The sequence below is a fragment of the Bos indicus genome, chromosome 23, assembly GCF_029378745.1.
Source record: "Bos indicus isolate NIAB-ARS_2022 breed Sahiwal x Tharparkar chromosome 23, NIAB-ARS_B.indTharparkar_mat_pri_1.0, whole genome shotgun sequence".
Lineage (NCBI taxonomy): Eukaryota > Metazoa > Chordata > Mammalia > Artiodactyla > Bovidae > Bos > Bos indicus.
The window spans coordinates 34,681,456-34,691,965 of NC_091782.1; positions in this window are offsets into that span (position 1 = coordinate 34,681,456).

Below are 10,510 nucleotides of genomic sequence, written 5' to 3' on the forward strand. Positions count from 1 at the left end.
ATCACAGCCATTCTGACTGGTGTGAAATGGTACCTCATAGTGGTTTTGATTTGCATTTCTCTGATAATGAGTGATGTTGAGCATCTTTTCATGTGTTTGTTAGCCATCTGTATGTCTTCTATGGAGAAATGTCTATTTAGTTCTTTGGCCCATTTTTTGATTGGGTCATTTATTTTTCTGGAGTTGAGCTGTAGGAGTTGCTTGTATATTTTTGAGATTAGTTGTTTGTCAGTTGCTTCATTTGCTATTATTTTCTCCCATTCTGAAGGCTGTCTTTTCACCTTGCTAATAGTTTCCTTTGTTGTGCAGAAGCTTTTAAGGTTAATTAGGTCCCATTTGTTTATTTTTGCTTTTATTTCCAATATTCTGGGAGGTGGGTCATAGAGGATCCTGCTGTGATGTATGTCAGAGAGTGTTTTGCCTATGTTCTCCTCTAGGAGTTTTATAGTTTCTGGTCTTACATTTAGATCTTTAATCCATTTTGAATTTATTTTTGTGTATGGTGTTAGAAAGTGTTCTAGTGAGGCTTTTGTTTTGAATGGGAGAAACTTGAACAAGTTAACATCAGCTGGGACCTTCCAGCCTCTGAGAGATTTAGATAAACCTGGTCCAAAGCCACGGTCCAGGGCCTCCTGCCCTGATTTCAGTGACCTGAGAGCTTGCTCCTTCATGCTTCTGTCCACCTGTGCATCCATACATGTAGTCTCAGGTCTATCCCATGTCACCTCACTGGAAATCTTAGCCCTTTCCCTAGTTTCAAAAGAGATAACACATTTCCCATTACTAGTAATCTATATAATCAAAAAGTTATAAGTTAAAAAACTTACAGGAAAATTGGAGGTGCTCCCAGAGAGGGCTTAACTGCAAATCTGTGCCTTCTGCCATCCAGTTGACTCCTCCTGTACCCTCCCCAACTTGCTCCTTTTCCTTTAGAGCAAGGAATGACTTTCCTCATCTAGAGCAGAGCAATGCTCCCACAGTCAATCCCCTGTAAGTCTCAGCTGCAACCGCTATGGGCTTATCCACTGATTTTGCTAACAAATTCTCAACAGGAACTTTCAGGCCATTTCCTAAGAGAATCCAACTATTCTCTATCCCATTACACTAATAATCTGGGGATTGAGGGTTTATAGGGATGCGGAGATGGAGACATGGAGTGAAGTGCTGAGAGACACTTGGAGGAGATAGGAGGGCAGCTGCCTTCTTTTTTATCATTCCTGGGGCAGGAGGTGAGAATAGGTGAGAATGAAGATGAGCCTGTACAGGTTGCAGCGTATTTATGCAGGGTGGGATGGGAGAGAGAGGAAATGAAGATTTGTGGACTCAGTAGTTTCTGAGGGACTGAGATATTCTAGGAGAGACAGAGAGCTGAAGAAGGTTTGGGATACTGACCTGAGGGAGATGGAGAGGGAGACAGAAAGAGAGAAAAGGAGAGAGAGGGAAAGAGAGATTCTTAGGGAAAGGGACTGACAAGCTGAACTGAGAATTCTGCCATGAAACTAAAAGACACTTTCTCCTTGGAAGAAAAGCTATGACAAATCTAGACAGCATATTAAAAAGCAGAGACATTACTTTGCCAACAAAGGTTCTAGTCAAAGATATGGTTTTTCCAGTAGTCATGTATGAATGTGAGAGATGGACCATAAAGAAAGCTAAGCACTGAAGAATTGATGCTTTTGAACTGTGGTGTTGGAGAAGACTCTTGAGAGTCCCTTGGACTTCAAGGAGATCAAACCAGTCAATCCTAAAGGAAATAAACCCTGAATATTCACTGGAAGGACTGATGCTGAAACTGAAGCTCCAATACTTTGGCTACCTGATACGAAGAGCGGACTCCTTGGAAAAGACCCTGATGCTGGGAAAGACTGAAGGCAGGAGGAGAAGGGGACGACAGAGGATGAGGTGGTTGGATGGCATCACTGCCTTGATGGACATGAGTTTGAGCAAGCTCTGTGAGTTGGTGATGGAGAGGGAAGCCTGGGGTGCTGCAGTCCATGGGATGTGAAGAGTCAGACATGACTGAGCAACTGAACTGAACTGACTGATGAGATTAAAAATTATACATCTGTGAAAACGCTAATTCCCATGGCTGTACTTCTCTCCAGCAGTGCTGTCAGTAAGTTCTGGAAGCACAGCAGTGGGAGTGCAGCGCTGATCCACGGTTAAGAGCTTATAGAGCAGGACAGACTGGGGGGCTGACTGATGAGAGCTCAGTTCTGGGGCTTTGTTTTGAAATCCTGGCAAACAAGTGATGAGCCAGTGCAGGAGCCCCCTTGGCATGGAGAGTCACCCTTGGTGGGCTCTCAGCTCACTTTGGACCATGCTTGCTGCTGCTGCTGTTGCTAAGTCGCTTCAGTCGTGTCCGACTCTGTGCGATCCCGTAGACGGCAGCCCATCAGGTTCCCCCTTCCCTGGGATTCTCCAGGCAAGAACACTGGAGAGGGTTGCCATTTCCTTCTCCAATGCATGAAAGTGAAAAGTGAAAGTGAAGTTGCTCAGTCGTGCCCGACTCTTAGTGACCCCATAGACTGCAGCCTACCAGGCTCCTCCGTCCATTGGATTTCCCAGGCAAGAGTACTGGAGTGGGGTGCCATTGCCTTCTCCGTGGACCGTGCTTACCTTGGTAATAACAAAGGGGGAAGGTAGGATTCTTTGGTACCAGCTTAATTCAAGCACCTTGAGCAATTTTTTCAAACTCGTGATGATGACAACTGTATTTTCTTCTGACTCTTCCTATGGTTTCTCTCACCTACTTTGGTCAAAAATTATTGATCTTATAACTTATGTTCTTTTCTTAAACGTTATTTATCCCTCACTCTCTGGTTCCCTGGGCCCCAACCACACCCCTACATATGGCTCAGGACTGACACCCAGTGGCCTGTGAGTACAGAGCTACACACATGCTGGGTTTTCTTCAGCACAGACTTAGGAGAAGATATTGAGAAAGCATACACTTCCTTGGGGCTTCCCAGGTGGAGCGGTGGTAAAGAAACTGCCTGTCAATGCAGGAGACAGGGTTCAATCCCTGGGTTGGGAAGATCCCCTGGAGAAGGAAATGGCAATCCACTCCAGGATTCTTGCCTGGGAAATGCCATGGACAGAGGAACCTACAGTCCATCGGGCTGCAAAGAGTTGGACATGACTGAGCATAGTACACACACACGATTCCTTGAGGAAGAAAGTAAAAGAAGAGCTTCTTGTTCTTTGAGGAGTCGAAAGAAAAATGCATCCTCAGAGGAACTCAGAGGATCCTCAGAATCAGAAAAGCTTTGAACTCAGAACTAGATATGCTTCTTTAAGACCTAAGTGAATTTAGCCAGAAAATGTACTAAAATGGGAATGAAAAGAGAACGGGATTTTAAAGAACAAGAGAAAGAAAGAAAAAGGCCTCTCAAATTAGAAGTAGGCAAAAGAGAACTTACAACCAAGAAGTCTTAATTTTGATAATTTTGTTATATAAACCATATTATCTGGTCATATTGCAATAATAGCATCAGAAAATAACAATAAAAAGATGATATAATCTAAATGTTTGGAAACTTAAAACTGAATTCCCAAATATTCATGGGTTAAAGGTGAACTATCGCAGAAATGACAAAATATTTGTACTGAAGGACTGGGAAGGTACATTAGTCTGATACAATGAATTTAAATTTGAGAAAATTTTGAAATAAAACAGAAAGTTTTGTCTTATTTAGAGGCATTTGACATGCTCATTTTTACCCTCAAAAAATAATGTCATACGATGTGATGCTCAGAATAAGGTGAAATGCAGTACATTACTATTTGAAGCAGCATAATTTCTATTTTAATGCTGATTTTCCTATTTGAGGCCTCCCAGTGTCTCAGATGGTGAATAATCTGCCTGCAATTCAGGAGACCCAGGTTCGATCTCTGGGTCAGAAAGATCCCATGGAGAAGGGAATGGCTACCCACTCCAGTGTTCTTGCCTAGAGAATCCCATGGACAGAGGAGCCTGGTGGGCTACAGTCCATGGGGTCACAAAGAGTTGAACACGACTGAGCAATTAACACAACAACAACAACATACATAATAGATTTTTTGAATTGTCTTTTAAGATTAAAAATTACAGTTTGGTTTGGAATGACAATAAAAGCAGGGTGTAACAATGCCTCCCTTTGAACTTTTTGGCATCAAACATTCAGTTTTATCACTTTGCAATCTTACTTAAGCAGCATTCCAAAGCCAAGATGAAAATTGGGTTTGGAGCAAGAGATATTCACTGGATACCATTCAGGAAAATGCCTGATCTCTGACGGATAATAGAGGCTGAAAACGTGTGACGGTTAAAGTGTGATGTGTCAGCATCCTTAGTGATAGTCTGAGCATGACAGTCTGTGTGTTACTTACACTATTTAACTCAGCTAGATATGTTTCACTGAAAACTTCTCCAGTCTGAAACTTTTTAAATGTCGCTGAGTCTGAAGTTGAGTTTCTGGCTGTCACTGATCTAATGATATGGTCGACATGTCATGACATGACAGTGATCTAAAGATTATAGCCAATGATCTAATGACTGATCTAATAACATATCTAATAATGATATGTTATTATGATCTAACAGTATATAGAAACCCATAAGCAATGGACCAAATCTTGTTAGTTAGAAGTTGGGTGACGCTTCAAAACTTCCTACGGGAAATTCCAGTGGGGTAAACTTAGAATGCTGGGGTAGCATGGACTGATTTCAGAGAATAAAGTTCTGTGTAAAAGGCATAGTTCTTTTTTTTTTTTTTAATTCTATTTGTTTCTTTTAATTAATTTATTTTTTAATTGAAGGGTAATAGCATTACAGAATTGTGTTGGTTTCTGCCAAACATCAACATAGAAGGCAGAGCTTTAAACTTAGATTTGTAGGGAAATTCTGATTCCTGCTGTGGAAGTCTGAAAGGCTGTTGTAGGTCTTGCTGGGGACAACAGAAAGGCAAGGACTGGTTAGACAGCCAATCTGCAAGCCTGCCATGAAATTTTTTCTGCCTCATTTTCTGAATCAGTGCTGTGGTCCCACCTTTTTGGCGCTGGCTGAACTAGCTATCCTGCAGCTCGACTTGAGGCTCAAAGATTGTTGTTGCTGGTGATCTGAGCACACTAAGGTACACTTATAAAAGAATCTTGGCCCTCATCTCTGATGTATGAAAGAACCTGGCAACCAGGCCCTGACAAGATGGTTATTTTGAGGCACTAGCCTGGTATCTTCTCGTCAGCCAGCTCCCCAGTTAAAATCTGTTCCTTATCTCAACCCCTTCTCTCTCGGATTCGTTGGCCTGTCCTGAAGTGAGCTGAGACAGCCTGGACTCGGTAACAGTTTCTGCTGTACAATGAAGTGAATCGGCTCTAGGTGTACATGTATCCCCTCCCCCTTGGACCTTCATCCCCCCCACCTCCCATCCACCCCTCTGGGTCATCATAGAGTAGCTGAGCTGAGCTTCCTGTGCTAAATTCAAAGCTTAATTCAAAAGGACACAAGCACCCTAATATAACCTTTCAGGAGCAGATAAAAACTATTGTGCTATGGCTATTTTGTTCAAGGAAGCACTTAGAGACCTCAGATCAGATCAGATCAGGTCAGTCGCTCAGTCGTGTCCGACTCTTTGTGACCCCATGAATTGCAGCACGCCAGGCCTCCCTGTCCATCACCAACTCCCGGAGTTCACTCAGACTCATGTCCATCGAGTCAGTGATGCCATCCAGCCATCTCATCCTCTGTCATCCTCTTCTCCTCTTGCCCCCAATCCCTCCCAGCATCAGAGTCTTTTCCAATGAGTCAACTCTTCGCATGAGGTGGCCAAAGTACTGGAGTTTCAGCTTTAGCATCATTCCTTCCAAAGAAATCCCAGGGCTGATCTCCTTCAGCATGGACTGGTTGGATCTCCTTGCAGTCCAAGGGATTCTCAAGAGTCTTCTCCAACACCACAGTTCAAAAGCATCAATTCTTCGGTGCTCAGCCTTCTTCACAGTCCAACTCTCACATCCATACATGACCACAGGAAAAACCATAGCCTTGACTAAACGGACCTTTGTTGCCAAAGTAATGTCTCTGCTTTTGAATATGCTATCTAGGTTGGTCATAACTTTCCTTCCAAGCAGTAAGCGTCTTTTAATTTCATGGCTGCAGTCATCATCTGCAGTGATTTTGGAGCCCAGAAAAATAAAGTCAGACACTATTTCCACTGTTTCCCCATTTATTTCCCATGAAGTGATGGGACCGGATGCCATGATCTTCGTTTTCTGAATGTTGAGTTTTAAGCCAACTTTTTCACTCTCCACTTTAACCTTCATCAAGAGGCTTTTTAGTTCTTCTTCACTTTCTGCCATAAGGGTGGTGTCATCTGCATATATGAGGTTATTGATATTTCTCCTGGCAATCTTGATTCCAGCTCATGTTTCTTCCAGTCCAGCATTTCTCATGATGTACTCTGCATAGAAGTTAAATAAGCAGGGTGACAACATACAGCCTTGATGTACTCTTTTTCCTATTTGGAACCAGTCCATTGTTCCATGTCCAGTTCTAACTATTGCTTCCTGACCTGCATACAAATTTCTCAATAGGCAGATCAGGTGGTCTGGTATTCCCATCTCTTTCAGAATTTTCCACAGTTTATTATGATCCACACAGTCGAAGGCTTTGGCATAGTCAATAAAGCAGAAATAGATGTTTTTCTGGAACTCTCTTGCTTTTTTGATGACCCAGCGGATGTTGGCAATTTGATCTCTGGTTCCTCTGCCTTTTCTAAAACCAGCTTGAACATCTGAAAGTTCACAGTTCACATATTGCTGAAGCCTGGCTTGGAGAATTTTGAGCATTACTTTACTGAGTGCAATTGTGCAGTAGTTTGAGCATTCTTTGGCATTGCCTTTCTTTGGGATTGGAATGAAAACTGACCTTTTCCAGTCCTGTGGCCACTGCTGAGTTTTCCAAATTTGCTGGCATATTGAGTACAGCACTTTCACAGCATCATCTTTCAGGATTTGGAATAGCTCAACTGGAATTCCATCACCTCCACTAGCTTTGTTTGTAGTAATGCTTTCTAAGGCCCACTTGACTTCACATTCCAGGATGTCTGCTCTAGGTGAGTGATCACACCATCGTGAGTATCTGGGTTGTGAAGATCTATTTTCTACAGTTCTTCTGTGTATTCTTACCACCTCTTCTTATATCTTCTGCTTCTTCTTTAGGTCCATACCATTTCTGTCCTTTATCAAGCCCATCTTTGCATGAAATGTTCCCTTGGTATTTCTAATTTTCTTGAAGAGATCTCTAGTCTTTCCCATTCTGTTGTTTTCCTCTATTTCTTTGCATGATCGCTGAGGAAGGCTTTCTTATCTCTCCTTGCTATTCTTTGGAACTCTGCATTCAGATGCTTATATCTTTCCTTTTCTCCTTTGCTTTTCACTTTCCTTTTTTTCACAGCTATTTGTAAGGCCTCCTCAGACAGCCATTTTACTTTTTTGCATTTCTTTTCCATGGGGATGCTCTTAATCCCTGTCTCCTGTACAATGTCATGAACCTCCGTCCATAGTTCATCAGGAACTCTGTCTATCAGATCTAGTCCCTTAAGTCTATTTCTCACTTCCACTGTATAATCATAAGGGATTTGATTTAGGTCATACCTGAATGGTCTTGTGGTTTTCCCTACTTTCTTCAATTTAAGTCTGAATTTGGCAATAAGGAGTTCATGATCTGAGCCACAGTCAGCTCCTGGTCTTGTTTTTGCTGACTGTATAGAGCTTCTCCATCTTTGGCTGCAAAGAATATAATCAATCTGATTTCGGTGTTGACCATATGGTGATGTCCATGTGTAGAGTCTTCTCTTGTTTTGTTGGAAGAAGGTGTTTGCTATGACCAGTGCGTTCTCTTGGCAAAACTCTATTAGCCTTTGCCCTGCTTCATTTCATACTCCAAGGCCAAATTTGCCTGTTATTCCAGGTGTTTCCTGACTTCCTACTTTTGCATTCCAGTCCCCTATAATGAAAAGGACATCTTTTTTGGGTGTTAGTTTTAAAAGGTCTTGTAGGTCTTAATAGAACCGTTCAACTTCAGCTTCTTCAGCATTACTGGTTGGGGCATAGGCTTGGATTACCATGATATTGAACGGTTTGCCTTGGAAGCGAACAGAGATCATTCTGTCATTTTAGAGATTGCATCCAAGTACTGCATTTCAGACTTTTTTGTTGACCATGATGGCTACTCCATTTCTTCTGAGGGATTCCTGCCTGCAGTAGTAGATATAATGGTCATCTGAGTTATATTCACCCATTCCAGTCCATTTCAGTTCGCTGATTCCTAGAATATCGACGTTCACTCTTGCCATCTCTTGTTTGACCACTTCCAATTTGCCTTGGTTCATGGACCTAACATTCCAGGTTCCTATGCAATAATGCTCTTTACAGCATCGGACCTTGCTTCTGTCACCAGTCACATCCACAACTAGGTATTGTTTTTGCTTTGGCTCCATCCCTTCATTCTTTCTGGAGTTATTTCTCCACTGATCTCCAGTAGCATATTGGGCACCTACTGACCTGGGGAGTTCATTTTTCAGTGTCTTAGCTTAGAAGTGCAAATAAATGAAGAGGAAATAGGCAAACTACCTGAAAAAGTATTCAGAATAATGACAGTAAAGATGATCAAAACCCTTGAAGACAAAATGGAGAAAATGCAAGAATCAATGAACAAAGACCTAGAAGAATTAAAGAGTAAACATGTAGAGACAAACAACACAATTACTGAAATTAAAAATACTCTCAGTTCAGTTCAGTTGCTCAGTCATATCTGACTCTGTGACCCCATGAATTGCAGCATGCCAGGCCTCCCTGTCCATCACCAACTCCCGGAGTTCACTCAAACCATGTCCATCGAGTCAGTGACGCCATCCAGCCATCTCATCCTCTGTCGTCCCCTTCTCCTCCTGAGTCATTTCCTCTTCCAATGGGTCAATTCTTTGCATGAGGTGGTCAAAGTATTGGAGTTTCAGCTTTAGCATCATTCCTTCCAATGAACACCCAGGACTGATCTCCTTTAGAATGGACTTGTTGGATCTCCTTGCAGTCCAAGGGACTCTCAAGAGTCTTCTCCAACACCACAGTTCAAAAGCATCAATTCTTTGGTGCTCAACTTTCTTCACAGTCCAACTTTCACATCCATACATGACTACTGGGAAAACCACAGCCTTGACTAGATGGACCTTTGTTGGCAAAGTAATGTCTCTGCTTTTTAATATGCTATCTAGGTTGGTCATAACTTTCCTTCCAAGCAGTAAGCGTCTTTTAATTTCATGGCTACAATAGCCATCTGCAGTGATTTTGGAGCCCCCCAAAATAAAGTCTGACACTGTTTCCACTGTTTCCCCTTCTATTTGCCATGAAGTGATGGGACCACATGCCATGATCTTAGTTTTCTGAATGTTGAGTTTTAAGCCACTTCTTCACTCTCCTCTTTCACTTTCATCAAGAGGCTTTTTAGTTCCTCTTCACTTTCTGCCACAAGGGTGCTGTCATCTGCATGTCTGAGGTTATTGATATTTCTCCCAGCAATATGATTCCAGCTTGTGCTTCTTCCAGCCCAGCGTTTCTCATGATGTACTCTGCATATAGGTTAAATAAGCAGGGTGAAAATATACAGCTTTGGCGTACTCCTTTTCCTATTTGGAACCAGTCTGTTGTTCCATGTCCAGTTCTAACTGTTGCTTCCTGACCTGCATACAGATTTCTCAAGAGGCAGGTCAGGTGGTCTGGTATTCCCATCTCTTTCAGAATTTTCCAGTTGATTGTGATCCACACAGTCAAAGGCTTTGGCATAATCAATAAAACAGGAATAGATGTTTTTCTGGAACTCTCTTGTTTTTTCCATGATCCAGCAGATGTTGGCAATTTGATCTCTGGTTCCTCTGCCTTTTCTAAAACCAGCTTGAACATCTGGAAGTTCATGGTTCATGTATTGCTGAAGCCTGGCTGGAGAATTTTGAGCATTACTTTACTAGTGTGTGAGATGAGTGCACTTGTGCAGTAGTTTGAGCATTCTTTGGCATTGCCTTTCTTTGGGATTGGGATGAAAACTGACCTTTTCCAGTCCTGTGGCCACTGCTGAGTTTTCCAAATTTGCTGGCATATTGAGTACAGCACTTTCACAGCATCATCTTTCAGGATTTGGAATAGCTCAACTGGAATTCTATCACCTCCATTAGCTTTGTTTGTAGTGATACTTTGTAAGGCCCACTTGACTTCACATTCCAGAATGTCTGGCTCTAGGTGAGTGATCACACTATCTTGAGTATCTGGGTCATGAAGCTTTTTTTTGTACAGTTCATCTGGGTATTCTTGCCACCTCTTCTTAATATCTTCTGCTTCTGTCAGGTCCATACCATTTCTGTCCTTTATTAAGCCCATCTTTGCATGAAATGTTCCCTTGGTATCTCTAGAAGGAATCAACAGCAGAATATCTGAAGCAGAAGAATGAATCATTGAGGTGGAAGATAAAATGGTGGAAATAACT